Source organism: Antedon bifida, chromosome 5, assembly GCF_963402885.1.
Source record: "Antedon bifida chromosome 5, ecAntBifi1.1, whole genome shotgun sequence".
Lineage (NCBI taxonomy): Eukaryota > Metazoa > Echinodermata > Crinoidea > Comatulida > Antedonidae > Antedon > Antedon bifida.
The window spans coordinates 17657047-17672350 of NC_136230.1; the positions used below are offsets into that span (position 1 = coordinate 17657047).

The 15304-nt window shown below is 34.2% G+C and overlaps 9 non-coding genes across 9 annotated transcripts; all 9 read left to right on the forward strand.

Annotated features, from left to right (window-relative positions):
* The first annotated feature begins 1324 nt into the window (after nucleotides 1-1324).
* LOC144843879 (U1 spliceosomal RNA) lies at nucleotides 1325-1491 on the forward strand. Its single transcript, XR_013612317.1, has one exon. It is a non-coding gene; the product is annotated as a U1 spliceosomal RNA (small nuclear RNA).
* Nucleotides 1492-3137: 1646 nt separating this feature from the next.
* Nucleotides 3138-3304, forward strand: LOC144843880 (U1 spliceosomal RNA). Its single transcript, XR_013612318.1, has one exon. It is a non-coding gene; the product is annotated as a U1 spliceosomal RNA (small nuclear RNA).
* Nucleotides 3305-4684: 1380 nt separating this feature from the next.
* Nucleotides 4685-4851, forward strand: LOC144843881 (U1 spliceosomal RNA). Its single transcript, XR_013612319.1, has one exon. It is a non-coding gene; the product is annotated as a U1 spliceosomal RNA (small nuclear RNA).
* A 1646-nt stretch (nucleotides 4852-6497) lies between these two features.
* On the forward strand, nucleotides 6498-6664 carry LOC144843940 (U1 spliceosomal RNA). Its single transcript, XR_013612373.1, has one exon. It is a non-coding gene; the product is annotated as a U1 spliceosomal RNA (small nuclear RNA).
* Nucleotides 6665-8328: 1664 nt separating this feature from the next.
* On the forward strand, nucleotides 8329-8495 carry LOC144843882 (U1 spliceosomal RNA). The gene has a single exon (XR_013612320.1). It is a non-coding gene; the product is annotated as a U1 spliceosomal RNA (small nuclear RNA).
* Nucleotides 8496-9875: 1380 nt separating this feature from the next.
* On the forward strand, nucleotides 9876-10042 carry LOC144843883 (U1 spliceosomal RNA). The gene has a single exon (XR_013612321.1). It is a non-coding gene; the product is annotated as a U1 spliceosomal RNA (small nuclear RNA).
* A 1380-nt stretch (nucleotides 10043-11422) lies between these two features.
* Nucleotides 11423-11589, forward strand: LOC144843884 (U1 spliceosomal RNA). Its single transcript, XR_013612322.1, has one exon. It is a non-coding gene; the product is annotated as a U1 spliceosomal RNA (small nuclear RNA).
* A 1646-nt stretch (nucleotides 11590-13235) lies between these two features.
* On the forward strand, nucleotides 13236-13402 carry LOC144843885 (U1 spliceosomal RNA). Its single transcript, XR_013612323.1, has one exon. It is a non-coding gene; the product is annotated as a U1 spliceosomal RNA (small nuclear RNA).
* A 1646-nt stretch (nucleotides 13403-15048) lies between these two features.
* LOC144843886 (U1 spliceosomal RNA) lies at nucleotides 15049-15215 on the forward strand. Its single transcript, XR_013612324.1, has one exon. It is a non-coding gene; the product is annotated as a U1 spliceosomal RNA (small nuclear RNA).
* Nucleotides 15216-15304: the final 89 nt, after the last annotated feature.

Below are 15304 nucleotides of genomic sequence, written 5' to 3' on the forward strand. Positions count from 1 at the left end.
AGAACACTTGATATATAACTATTTATGGTTACATTATCTGTTAAGAAACTTTGTTGGTTTGTAACTATATTTATTTTTCCTTTACAACTTTTGGTATAGAATATTAACATGCATTGAACGCTTCATGATTATTTCGAAGAATAATATCAATTATAGGCTCAAACTCTAGATTAAACAACATAAAGTAGTCTATTATAGAACTTATACTTATTTAAATACTTTTATTATTATATTTCATTTACAATATGTATTAAATGCTATTTAATTATAGATATTTTATTTATTTACATGTCATATTGTTCTTGTCGAAGAAGTTTGGCGATAGAAAACCTTTGACATTTTACACTCAATGATGAAGACGTAGTATGTACACCGTTTAATTGTTCTGTTTCAGTTTGTAAGCAATGTTGTTTTTCGCCATTTCTATCGCTGCAATTCAAGTGGTTTATGGATTGGAGATCTAGCTCCATCGGTGCATTGCGTGATATCGTATACAGGTATGCCACCCACTCGTTGTAAGTGTTGGATGTTACGTGGTACTTCGTTCCATTCACTATAATGATATATGGCAGATAGTATTGCCAACCGTCTGTCAATCGATACCTATAACAAGAAAACAAACTTATTTATTAATAATGATGATCATGTAAATAAATAATAAGGATGATAATCAATGGTATTTCTGTTAAAATTACAAATGTAGGGAGCATTATTAAGTAAAATGACAAAGTACTGTAACCGAATAAGTACTGTAAGTAAGTTGCAGGCAGTGAGTTTTATTTAAGAAAAGGTTATTACAAATAATGCGTTACCTGTAAAGGCCAACATAGTTATTGCAATGAATAAGTTGGTTTAATAATGTAAATCACATACCTGTGTCTGTCAACCTTTTCGATATACGGAGATTCACTGAAGATCTGACGAACGCATTCTCTGACATTCCTCATGTTATACTTCTCCGGACAAATTGTATCAATAATATGCAGCACGTTTAGAGAACCGCTGGTAGTATCTGGACAACGGAGAAGAGCCGCCACAATAAACAATTTTAAAACAATAGAAACGGTAAAGCAAAGAAAGCGGATGACACTTTAATGATTTGTCGGTATGAAATTAAAACTTCCAATACTATTACAAACAACTAGCATTTAAATTTAGTTGATATGAAAATATGTTTGAGAATAGACTACAGTTACTGTAAGTTACAGAAGATTATATTACCATTTACATTATGACACTGTAACTGAATATAAATACCAGAATGACACTTGTACAACAATACCAAGCCAATATCTCAGCTAAGAACGTGGTATGGCGTTTAAGCATACTTACCTGGCACAGGAGCGACTTTGATCAGGAAGGAATGTCCTCCCAAGATGAGGCCTCGGCATTGCACACACGGCTGCGGTTGACCCTTGCGATTCCCCCAAACGTGGGGAACTCGGGTGTATAATTTATGGTAGCGGGGGACTGCGTTCGCGCTAACCCCCAATTCGACATTAATATTAGATAGCCTATGCAGTTCACGATAATCGTTAGGTTAATTAAGAACACTTGATATATAACTATTTATGGTTACATTATCTGTTAAGAAACTTTGTTGGTTTGTAACTATATTTATTTTTCCTTTACAACTGTTGGTATAGAATATTAACATGCATTGAACGCTTCATGATTATTTCGAAGAATAATATCAATTATAGGCTCAAACTCTAGATTAAACAACATAAAGTAGTCTATTATAGAACTTATACTTATTTAAATACTTTTATTATTATATTTCATTTACAATATGTATTAAATGCTATTTAATTATAGATATTTTATTTATTTACATGTCATATTGTTCTTGTCGAAGAAGTTTGGCGATAGAAAACCTTTGACATTTTACACTCAATGATGAAGACGTAGTATGTACACCGTTTAATTGTTCTGTTTCAGTTTGTAAGCAATGTTGTTTTTCGCCATTTCTATCGCTGCAATTCAAGTGGTTTATGGATTGGAGATCTAGCTCCATCGGTGCATTGCGTGATATCGTATACAGGTATGCCACCCACTCGTTGTAAGTGTTGGATGTTACGTGGTACTTCGTTCCATTCACTATAATGATATATGGCAGATAGTATTGCCAACCGTCTGTCAATCGATACCTATAACAAGAAAACAAACTTATTTATTAATAATGATGATCATGTAAATAAATAATAAGGATGATAATCAATGGTATTTCTGTTAAAATTACAAATGTAGGGAGCATTATTAAGTAAAATGACAAAGTACTGTAACCGAATAAGTACTGTAAGTAAGTTGCAGGCAGTGAGTTTTATTTAAGAAAAGGTTATTACAAATAATGCGGTACCTGTAAAGGCCAACATAGTTATTGCAATGAATAAGTTGGTTTAATAATGTAAATCACATACCTGTGTCTGTCAACCTTTTCGATATACGGAGATTCACTGAAGATCTGACGAACGCATTCTCTGACATTCCTCATGTTATACTTCTCCGGACAAATTGTATCAATAATATGCAGCACGTTTAGAGAACCGCTGGTAGTATCTGGACAACGGAGAAGAGCCGCCACAACAAGTTCTTGAAATGATAGAGGCATCATCAATGTATCGGTGAGATCGGAGAACATCATGCAAGACATATTTAGGTTACTCGTAGTTCGGATAATAGTCGAATGGTAGCTTTTCAGATAATTCAGTTGACTTTAATAGTTGAATGCCGTAGAAATCAAAGGCACACCATTTTAAAAATGTCTTTGTTGGTTAGATATTAATGAAAGAACAAGAAAAACACAATAGAAACAATGGCTGCGTTGAGTAACGCGGGCGCAATCGCAACAATAAACAATTTTAAAACAATAGAAACGGTAAAGCAAAGAAAGCGGATGACACTTTAATGATTTGTCGGTATGAAATTAAAACTTCCAATACTATTACAAACAACTAGCATTTAAATTTAGTTGATATGAAAATATGTTTGAGAATAGACTACAGTTACTGTAAGTTACAGAAGATTATATTACCATTTACATTATGACACTGTAACTGAATATAAATACCAGAATGACACTTGTACAACAATACCAAGCCAATATCTCAGCTAAGAACGTGGTATGGCGTTTAAGCATACTTACCTGGCACAGGAGCGACTTTGATCAGGAAGGAATGTCCTCCCAAGATGAGGCCTCGGCATTGCACACACGGCTGCGGTTGACCCTTGCGATTCCCCCAAACGTGGGGAACTCGGGTGTATAATTTATGGTAGCGGGGGACTGCGTTCGCGCTAACCCCCAATTCGACATTAATATTAGATAGCCTATGCAGTTCACGATAATCGTTAGGTTAATTAAGAACACTTGATATATAACTATTTATGGTTACATTATCTGTTAAGAAACTTTGTTGGTTTGTAACTATATTTATTTTTCCTTTACAACTGTTGGTATAGAATATTAACATGCATTGAACGCTTCATGATTATTTCGAAGAATAATATCAATTATAGGCTCAAACTCTAGATTAAACAACATAAAGTAGTCTATTATAGAACTTATACTTATTTAAATACTTTTATTATTATATTTCATTTACAATATGTATTAAATGCTATTTAATTATAGATATTTTATTTATTTACATGTCATATTGTTCTTGTCGAAGAAGTTTGGCGATAGAAAACCTTTGACATTTTACACTCAATGATGAAGACGTAGTATGTACACCGTTTAATTGTTCTGTTTCAGTTTGTAAGCAATGTTGTTTTTCGCCATTTCTATCGCTGCAATTCAAGTGGTTTATGGATTGGAGATCTAGCTCCATCGGTGCATTGCGTGATATCGTATACAGGTATGCCACCCACTCGTTGTAAGTGTTGGATGTTACGTGGTACTTCGTTCCATTCACTATAATGATATATGGCAGATAGTATTGCCAACCGTCTGTCAATCGATACCTATAACAAGAAAACAAACTTATTTATTAATAATGATGATCATGTAAATAAATAATAAGGATGATAATCAATGGTATTTCTGTTAAAATTACAAATGTAGGGAGCATTATTAAGTAAAATGACAAAGTACTGTAACCGAATAAGTACTGTAAGTAAGTTGCAGGCAGTGAGTTTTATTTAAGAAAAGGTTATTACAAATAATGCGTTACCTGTAAAGGCCAACATAGTTATTGCAATGAATAAGTTGGTTTAATAATGTAAATCACATACCTGTGTCTGTCAACCTTTTCGATATACGGAGATTCACTGAAGATCTGACGAACGCATTCTCTGACATTCCTCATGTTATACTTCTCCGGACAAATTGTATCAATAATATGCAGCACGTTTAGAGAACCGCTGGTAGTATCTGGACAACGGAGAAGAGCCGCCACAATAAACAATTTTAAAACAATAGAAACGGTAAAGCAAAGAAAGCGGATGACACTTTAATGATTTGTCGGTATGAAATTAAAACTTCCAATACTATTACAAACAACTAGCATTTAAATTTAGTTGATATGAAAATATGTTTGAGAATAGACTACAGTTACTGTAAGTTACAGAAGATTATATTACCATTTACATTATGACACTGTAACTGAATATAAATACCAGAATGACACTTGTACAACAATACCAAGCCAATATCTCAGCTAAGAACGTGGTATGGCGTTTAAGCATACTTACCTGGCACAGGAGCGACTTTGATCAGGAAGGAATGTCCTCCCAAGATGAGGCCTCGGCATTGCACACACGGCTGCGGTTGACCCTTGCGATTCCCCCAAACGTGGGGAACTCGGGTGTATAATTTATGGTAGCGGGGGACTGCGTTCGCGCTAACCCCCAATTCGACATTAATATTAGATAGCCTATGCAGTTCACGATAATCGTTAGGTTAATTAAGAACACTTGATATATAACTATTTATGGTTACATTATCTGTTAAGAAACTTTGTTGGTTTGTAACTATATTTATTTTTCCTTTACAACTGTTGGTATAGAATATTAACATGCATTGAACGCTTCATGATTATTTCGAAGAATAATATCAATTATAGGCTCAAACTCTAGATTAAACAACATAAAGTAGTCTATTATAGAACTTATACTTATTTAAATACTTTTATTATTATATTTCATTTACAATATGTATTAAATGCTATTTAATTATAGATATTTTATTTATTTACATGTCATATTGTTCTTGTCGAAGAAGTTTGGCGATAGAAAACCTTTGACATTTTACACTCAATGATGAAGACGTAGTATGTACACCGTTTAATTGTTCTGTTTCAGTTTGTAAGCAATGTTGTTTTTCGCCATTTCTATCGCTGCAATTCAAGTGGTTTATGGATTGGAGATCTAGCTCCATCGGTGCATTGCGTGATATCGTATACAGGTATGCCACCCACTCGTTGTAAGTGTTGGATGTTACGTGGTACTTCGTTCCATTCACTATAATGATATATGGCAGATAGTATTGCCAACCGTCTGTCAATCGATACCTATAACAAGAAAACAAACTTATTTATTAATAATGATGATCATGTAAATAAATAATAAGGATGATAATCAATGGTATTTCTGTTAAAATTACAAATGTAGGGAGCATTATTAAGTAAAATGACAAAGTACTGTAACCGAATAAGTACTGTAAGTAAGTTGCAGGCAGTGAGTTTTATTTAAGAAAAGGTTATTACAAATAATGCGGTACCTGTAAAGGCCAACATAGTTATTGCAATGAATAAGTTGGTTTAATAATGTAAATCACATACCTGTGTCTGTCAACCTTTTCGATATACGGAGATTCACTGAAGATCTGACGAACGCATTCTCTGACATTCCTCATGTTATACTTCTCCGGACAAATTGTATCAATAATATGCAGCACGTTTAGAGAACCGCTGGTAGTATCTGGACAACGGAGAAGAGCCGCCACAACAAGTTCTTGAAATGATAGAGGCATCATCAATGTATCGGTGAGATCGGAGAACATCATGCAAGACATATTTAGGTTACTCGTAGTTCGGATAATAGTCGAATGGTAGCTTTTCAGATAATTCAGTTGACTTTAATAGTTGAATGCCGTAGAAATCAAAGGCACACCATTTTAAAAATGTCTTTGTTGGTTAGATATTAATGAAAGAACAAGAAAAACACAATAGAAACAATGGCTGCGTTGAGTAACGCGGGCGCAATCGCAACAATAAACAATTTTAAAACAATAGAAACGGTAAAGCAAAGAAAGCGGATGACACTTTAATGATTTGTCGGTATGAAATTAAAACTTCCAACACTATTACAAACAACTAGCATTTAAATTTAGTTGATATGAAAATATGTTTGAGAATAGACTACAGTTACTGTAAGTTACAGAAGATTATATTACCATTTACATTATGACACTGTAACTGAATATAAATACCAGAATGACACTTGTACAACAATACCAAGCCAATATCTCAGCTAAGAACGTGGTATGGCGTTTAAGCATACTTACCTGGCACAGGAGCGACTTTGATCAGGAAGGAATGTCCTTCCAAGATGAGGCCTCGGCATTGCACACACGGCTGCGGTTGACCCTTGCGATTCCCCCAAACGTGGGGAACTCGGGTGTATAATTTATGGTAGCGGGGGACTGCGTTCGCGCTAACCCCCAATTCGACATTAATATTAGATAGCCTATGCAGTTCACGATAATCGTTAGGTTAATTAAGAACACTTGATATATAACTATTTATGGTTACATTATCTGTTAAGAAACTTTGTTGGTTTGTAACTATATTTATTTTTCCTTTACAACTTTTGGTATAGAATATTAACATGCATTGAACGCTTCATGATTATTTCGAAGAATAATATCAATTATAGGCTCAAACTCTAGATTAAACAACATAAAGTAGTCTATTATAGAACTTATACTTATTTAAATACTTTTATTACTTTCTGTTAAACGATAATTATATTTCATTTACAATATGTATTAAATGCTATTTAATTATAGATATTTTATTTATTTACATGTCATATTGTTCTTGTCGAAGAAGTTTGGCGATAGAAAACCTTTGACATTTTACACTCAATGATGAAGACGTAGTATGTACACCGTTTAATTGTTCTGTTTCAGTTTGTAAGCAATGTTGTTTTTCGCCATTTCTATCGCTGCAATTCAAGTGGTTTATGGATTGGAGATCTAGCTCCATCGGTGCATTGCGTGATATCGTATACAGGTATGCCACCCACTCGTTGTAAGTGTTGGATGTTACGTGGTACTTCGTTCCATACACTATAATGATATATGGCAGATAGTATTGCCAACCGTCTGTCAATCGATACCTATAACAAGAAAACAAACTTATTTATTAATAATGATGATCATGTAAATAAATAATAAGGATGTTAATCAATGGTATTTCTGTTAAAATTACAAATGTAGGGAGCATTATTAAGTAAAATGACAAAGTACTGTAACCGAATAAGTACTGTAAGTAAGTTGCAGGCAGTGAGTTTTATTTAAGAAAAGGTTATTACAAATAATGCGTTACCTGTAAAGGCCAACATAGTTATTGCAATGAATAAGTTGGTTTAATAATGTAAATCACATACCTGTGTCTGTCAACCTTTTCGATATACGGAGATTCACTGAAGATCTGACGAACGCATTCTCTGACATTCCTCATGTTATACTTCTCCGGACAAATTGTATCAATAATATGCAGCACGTTTAGAGAACCGCTGGTAGTATCTGGACAACGGAGAAGAGCCGCCACAACAAGTTCTTGAAATGATAGAGGCATCATCAATGTATCGGTGAGATCGGAGAACATCATGCAAGACATATTTAGGTTACTCGTAGTTCGGATAATAGTCGAATGGTAGCTTTTCAGATAATTCAGTTGACTTTAATAGTTGAATGCCGTAGAAATCAAAGGCACACCATTTTAAAAATGTCTTTGTTGGTTAGATATTAATGAAAGAACAAGAAAAACACAATAGAAACAATGGCTGCGTTGAGTAACGCGGGCGCAATCGCAACAATAAACAATTTTAAAACAATAGAAACGGTAAAGCAAAGAAAGCGGATGACACTTTAATGATTTGTCGGTATGAAATTAAAACTTCCAATACTATTACAAACAACTAGCATTTAAATTTAGTTGATATGAAAATATGTTTGAGAATAGACTACAGTTACTGTAAGTTACAGAAGATTATATTACCATTTACATTATGACACTGTAACTGAATATAAATACCAGAATGACACTTGTACAACAATACCAAGCCAATATCTCAGCTAAGAACGTGGTATGGCGTTTAAGCATACTTACCTGGCACAGGAGCGACTTTGATCAGGAAGGAATGTCCTCCCAAGATGAGGCCTCGGCATTGCACACACGGCTGCGGTTGACCCTTGCGATTCCCCCAAACGTGGGGAACTCGGGTGTATAATTTATGGTAGCGGGGGACTGCGTTCGCGCTAACCCCCAATTCGACATTAATATTAGATAGCCTATGCAGTTCACGATAATCGTTAGGTTAATTAAGAACACTTGATATATAACTATTTATGGTTACATTATCTGTTAAGAAACTTTGTTGGTTTGTAACTATATTTATTTTTCCTTTACAACTGTTGGTATAGAATATTAACATGCATTGAACGCTTCATGATTATTTCGAAGAATAATATCAATTATAGGCTCAAACTCTAGATTAAACAACATAAAGTAGTCTATTATAGAACTTATACTTATTTAAATACTTTTATTATTATATTTCATTTACAATATGTATTAAATGCTATTTAATTATAGATATTTTATTTATTTACATGTCATATTGTTCTTGTCGAAGAAGTTTGGCGATAGAAAACCTTTGACATTTTACACTCAATGATGAAGACGTAGTATGTACACCGTTTAATTGTTCTGTTTCAGTTTGTAAGCAATGTTGTTTTTCGCCATTTCTATCGCTGCAATTCAAGTGGTTTATGGATTGGAGATCTAGCTCCATCGGTGCATTGCGTGATATCGTATACAGGTATGCCACCCACTCGTTGTAAGTGTTGGATGTTACGTGGTACTTCGTTCCATTCACTATAATGATATATGGCAGATAGTATTGCCAACCGTCTGTCAATCGATACCTATAACAAGAAAACAAACTTATTTATTAATAATGATGATCATGTAAATAAATAATAAGGATGATAATCAATGGTATTTATGTTAAAATTACAAATGTAGGGAGCATTATTAAGTAAAATGACAAAGTACTGTAACCGAATAAGTACTGTAAGTAAGTTGCAGGCAGTGAGTTTTATTTAAGAAAAGGTTATTACAAATAATGCGTTACCTGTAAAGGCCAACATAGTTATTGCAATGAATAAGTTGGTTTAATAATGTAAATCACATACCTGTGTCTGTCAACCTTTTCGATATACGGAGATTCACTGAAGATCTGACGAACGCATTCTCTGACATTCCTCATGTTATACTTCTCCGGACAAATTGTATCAATAATATGCAGCACGTTTAGAGAACCACTGGTAGTATCTGGACAACGGAGAAGAGCCGCCACAATAAACAATTTTAAAACAATAGAAACGGTAAAGCAAAGAAAGCGGATGACACTTTAATGATTTGTCGGTATGAAATTAAAACTTCCAATACTATTACAAACAACTAGCATTTAAATTTAGTTGATATGAAAATATGTTTGAGAATAGACTACAGTTACTGTAAGTTACAGAAGATTATATTACCATTTACATTATGACACTGTAACTGAATATAAATACCAGAATGACACTTGTACAACAATACCAAGCCAATATCTCAGCTAAGAACGTGGTATGGCGTTTAAGCATACTTACCTGGCACAGGAGCGACTTTGATCAGGAAGGAATGTCCTCCCAAGATGAGGCCTCGGCATTGCACACACGGCTGCGGTTGACCCTTGCGATTCCCCCAAACGTGGGGAACTCGGGTGTATAATTTATGGTAGCGGGGGACTGCGTTCGCGCTAACCCCCAATTCGACATTAATATTAGATAGCCTATGCAGTTCACGATAATCGTTAGGTTAATTAAGAACACTTGATATATAACTATTTATGGTTACATTATCTGTTAAGAAACTTTGTTGGTTTGTAACTATATTTATTTTTCCTTTACAACTGTTGGTATAGAATATTAACATGCATTGAACGCTTCATGATTATTTCGAAGAATAATATCAATTATAGGCTCAAACTCTAGATTAAACAACATAAAGTAGTCTATTATAGAACTTATACTTATTTAAATACTTTTATTATTATATTTCATTTACAATATGTATTAAATGCTATTTAATTATAGATATTTTATTTATTTACATGTCATATTGTTCTTGTCGAAGAAGTTTGGCGATAGAAAACCTTTGACATTTTACACTCAATGATGAAGACGTAGTATGTACACCGTTTAATTGTTCTGTTTCAGTTTGTAAGCAATGTTGTTTTTCGCCATTTCTATCGCTGCAATTCAAGTGGTTTATGGATTGGAGATCTAGCTCCATCGGTGCATTGCGTGATATCGTATACAGGTATGCCACCCACTCGTTGTAAGTGTTGGATGTTACGTGGTACTTCGTTCCATTCACTATAATGATATATGGCAGATAGTATTGCCAACCGTCTGTCAATCGATACCTATAACAAGAAAACAAACTTATTTATTAATAATGATGATCATGTAAATAAATAATAAGGATGATAATCAATGGTATTTCTGTTAAAATTACAAATGTAGGGAGCATTATTAAGTAAAATGACAAAGTACTGTAACCGAATAAGTACTGTAAGTAAGTTGCAGGCAGTGAGTTTTATTTAAGAAAAGGTTATTACAAATAATGCGTTACCTGTAAAGGCCAACATAGTTATTGCAATGAATAAGTTGGTTTAATAATGTAAATCACATACCTGTGTCTGTCAACCTTTTCGATATACGGAGATTCACTGAAGATCTGACGAACGCATTCTCTGACATTCCTCATGTTATACTTCTCCGGACAAATTGTATCAATAATATGCAGCACGTTTAGAGAACCGCTGGTAGTATCTGGACAACGGAGAAGAGCCGCCACAATAAACAATTTTAAAACAATAGAAACGGTAAAGCAAAGAAAGCGGATGACACTTTAATGATTTGTCGGTATGAAATTAAAACTTCCAATACTATTACAAACAACTAGCATTTAAATTTAGTTGATATGAAAATATGTTTGAGAATAGACTACAGTTACTGTAAGTTACAGAAGATTATATTACCATTTACATTATGACACTGTAACTGAATATAAATACCAGAATGACACTTGTACAACAATACCAAGCCAATATCTCAGCTAAGAACGTGGTATGGCGTTTAAGCATACTTACCTGGCACAGGAGCGACTTTGATCAGGAAGGAATGTCCTCCCAAGATGAGGCCTCGGCATTGCACACACGGCTGCGGTTGACCCTTGCGATTCCCCCAAACGTGGGGAACTCGGGTGTATAATTTATGGTAGCGGGGGACTGCGTTCGCGCTAACCCCCAATTCGACATTAATATTAGATAGCCTATGCAGTTCACGATAATCGTTAGGTTAATTAAGAACACTTGATATATAACTATTTATGGTTACATTATCTGTTAAGAAACTTTGTTGGTTTGTAACTATATTTATTTTTCCTTTACAACTGTTGGTATAGAATATTAACATGCATTGAACGCTTCATGATTATTTCGAAGAATAATATCAATTATAGGCTCAAACTCTAGATTAAACAACATAAAGTAGTCTATTATAGAACTTATACTTATTTAAATACTTTTATTATTATATTTCATTTACAATATGTATTAAATGCTATTTAATTATAGATATTTTATTTATTTACATGTCATATTGTTCTTGTCGAAGAAGTTTGGCGATAGAAAACCTTTGACATTTTACACTCAATGATGAAGACGTAGTATGTACACCGTTTAATTGTTCTGTTTCAGTTTGTAAGCAATGTTGTTTTTCGCCATTTCTATCGCTGCAATTCAAGTGGTTTATGGATTGGAGATCTAGCTCCATCGGTGCATTGCGTGATATCGTATACAGGTATGCCACCCACTCGTTGTAAGTGTTGGATGTTACGTGGTACTTCGTTCCATTCACTATAATGATATATGGCAGATAGTATTGCCAACCGTCTGTCAATCGATACCTATAACAAGAAAACAAACTTATTTATTAATAATGATGATCATGTAAATAAATAATAAGGATGATAATCAATGGTATTTCTGTTAAAATTACAAATGTAGGGAGCATTATTAAGTAAAATGACAAAGTACTGTAACCGAATAAGTACTGTAAGTAAGTTGCAGGCAGTGAGTTTTATTTAAGAAAAGGTTATTACAAATAATGCGTTACCTGTAAAGGCCAACATAGTTATTGCAATGAATAAGTTGGTTTAATAATGTAAATCACATACCTGTGTCTGTCAACCTTTTCGATATACGGAGATTCACTGAAGATCTGACGAACGCATTCTCTGACATTCCTCATGTTATACTTCTCCGGACAAATTGTATCAATAATATGCAGCACGTTTAGAGAACCGCTGGTAGTATCTGGACAACGGAGAAGAGCCGCCACAACAAGTTCTTGAAATGATAGAGGCATCATCAATGTATCGGTGAGATCGGAGAACATCATGCAAGACATATTTAGGTTACTCGTAGTTCGGATAATAGTCGAATGGTAGCTTTTCAGATAATTCAGTTGACTTTAATAGTTGAATGCCGTAGAAATCAAAGGCACACCATTTTAAAAATGTCTTTGTTGGTTAGATATTAATGAAAGAACAAGAAAAACACAATAGAAACAATGGCTGCGTTGAGTAACGCGGGCGCAATCGCAACAATAAACAATTTTAAAACAATAGAAACGGTAAAGCAAAGAAAGCGGATGACACTTTAATGATTTGTCGGTATGAAATTAAAACTTCCAATACTATTACAAACAACTAGCATTTAAATTTAGTTGATATGAAAATATGTTTGAGAATAGACTACAGTTACTGTAAGTTACAGAAGATTATATTACCATTTACATTATGACACTGTAACTGAATATAAATACCAGAATGACACTTGTACAACAATACCAAGCCAATATCTCAGCTAAGAACGTGGTATGGCGTTTAAGCATACTTACCTGGCACAGGAGCGACTTTGATCAGGAAGGAATGTCCTCCCAAGATGAGGCCTCGGCATTGCACACACGGCTGCGGTTGACCCTTGCGATTCCCCCAAACGTGGGGAACTCGGGTGTATAATTTATGGTAGCGGGGGACTGCGTTCGCGCTAACCCCCAATTCGACATTAATATTAGATAGCCTATGCAGTTCACGATAATCGTTAGGTTAATTAAGAACACTTGATATATAACTATTTATGGTTACATTATCTGTTAAGAAACTTTGTTGGTTTGTAACTATATTTATTTTTCCTTTACAACTGTTGGTATAGAATATTAACATGCATTGAACGCTTCATGATTATTTCGAAGAATAATATCAATTATAGGCTCAAACTCTAGATTAAACAACATAAAGTAGTCTATTATAGAACTTATACTTATTTAAATACTTTTATTATTATATTTCATTTACAATATGTATTAAATGGTATTTAATTATAGATATTTTATTTATTTACATGTCATATTGTTCTTGTCGAAGAAGTTTGGCGATAGAAAACCTTTGACATTTTACACTCAATGATGAAGACGTAGTATGTACACCGTTTAATTGTTCTGTTTCAGTTTGTAAGCAATGTTGTTTTTCGCCATTTCTATCGCTGCAATTCAAGTGGTTTATGGATTGGAGATCTAGCTCCATCGGTGCATTGCGTGATATCGTATACAGGTATGCCACCCACTCGTTGTAAGTGTTGGATGTTACGTGGTACTTCGTTCCATTCACTATAATGATATATGGCAGATAGTATTGCCAACCGTCTGTCAATCGATACCTATAACAAGAAAACAAACTTATTTATTAATAATGATGATCATGTAAATAAATAATAAGGATGATAATCAATGGTATTTCTGTTAAAATTACAAATGTAGGGAGCATTATTAAGTAAAATGACAAAGTACTGTAACCGAATAAGTACTGTAAGTAAGTTGCAGGCAGTGAGTTTTATTTAAGAAAAGGTTATTACAAATAATGCGTTACCTGTAAAGGCCAACATAGTTATTGCAATGAATAAGTTGGTTTAATAATGTAAATCACATACCTGTGTCTGTCAACCTTTTCGATATACGGAGATTCACTGAAGATCTGACGAACGCATTCTCTGACATTCCTCATGTTATACTTCTCCGGACAAATTGTATCAATAATATGCAGCACGTTTAGAGAACCGCTGGTAGTATCTGGACAACGGAGAAGAGCCGCCACAACAAGTTCTTGAAATGATAGAGGCATCATCAATGTATCGGTGAGATCGGAGAACATCATGCAAGACATATTTAGGTTACTCGTAGTTCGGATAATAGTCGAATGGTAGCTTTTCAGATAATTCAGTTGACTTTAATAGTTGAATGCCGTAGAAATCAAAGGCACACCATTTTAAAAATGTCTTTGTTGGTTAGATATTAATGAAAGAACAAGAAAAACACAATAGAAACAATGGCTGCGTTGAGTAACGCGGGCGCAATCGCAACAATAAACAATTTTAAAACAATAGAAACGGTAAAGCAAAGAAAGCGGATGACACTTTAATGATTTGTCGGTATGAAATTAAAACTTCCAATACTATTACAAACAACTAGCATTTAAATTTAGTTGATATGAAAATATGTTTGAGAATAGACTACAGTTACTGTAAGTTACAGAAGATTATATTACCATTTACATTATGACACTGTAACTGAATATAAATACCAGAATGACACTTGTACAACAATACCAAGCCAATATCTCAGCTAAGAACGTGGTATGGCGTTTAAGCATACTTACCTGGCACAGGAGCGACTTTGATCAGGAAGGAATGTCCTCCCAAGATGAGGCCTCGGCATTGCACACACGGCTGCGGTTGACCCTTGCGATTCCCCCAAACGTGGGGAACTCGGGTGTATAATTTATGGTAGCGGGGGACTGCGTTCGCGCTAACCCCCAATTCGACATTAATATTAGATAGCCTATGCAGTTCACGATAATCGTTAGGTTAATTAAGAACACTTGATATATAACTATTTATGGTTACA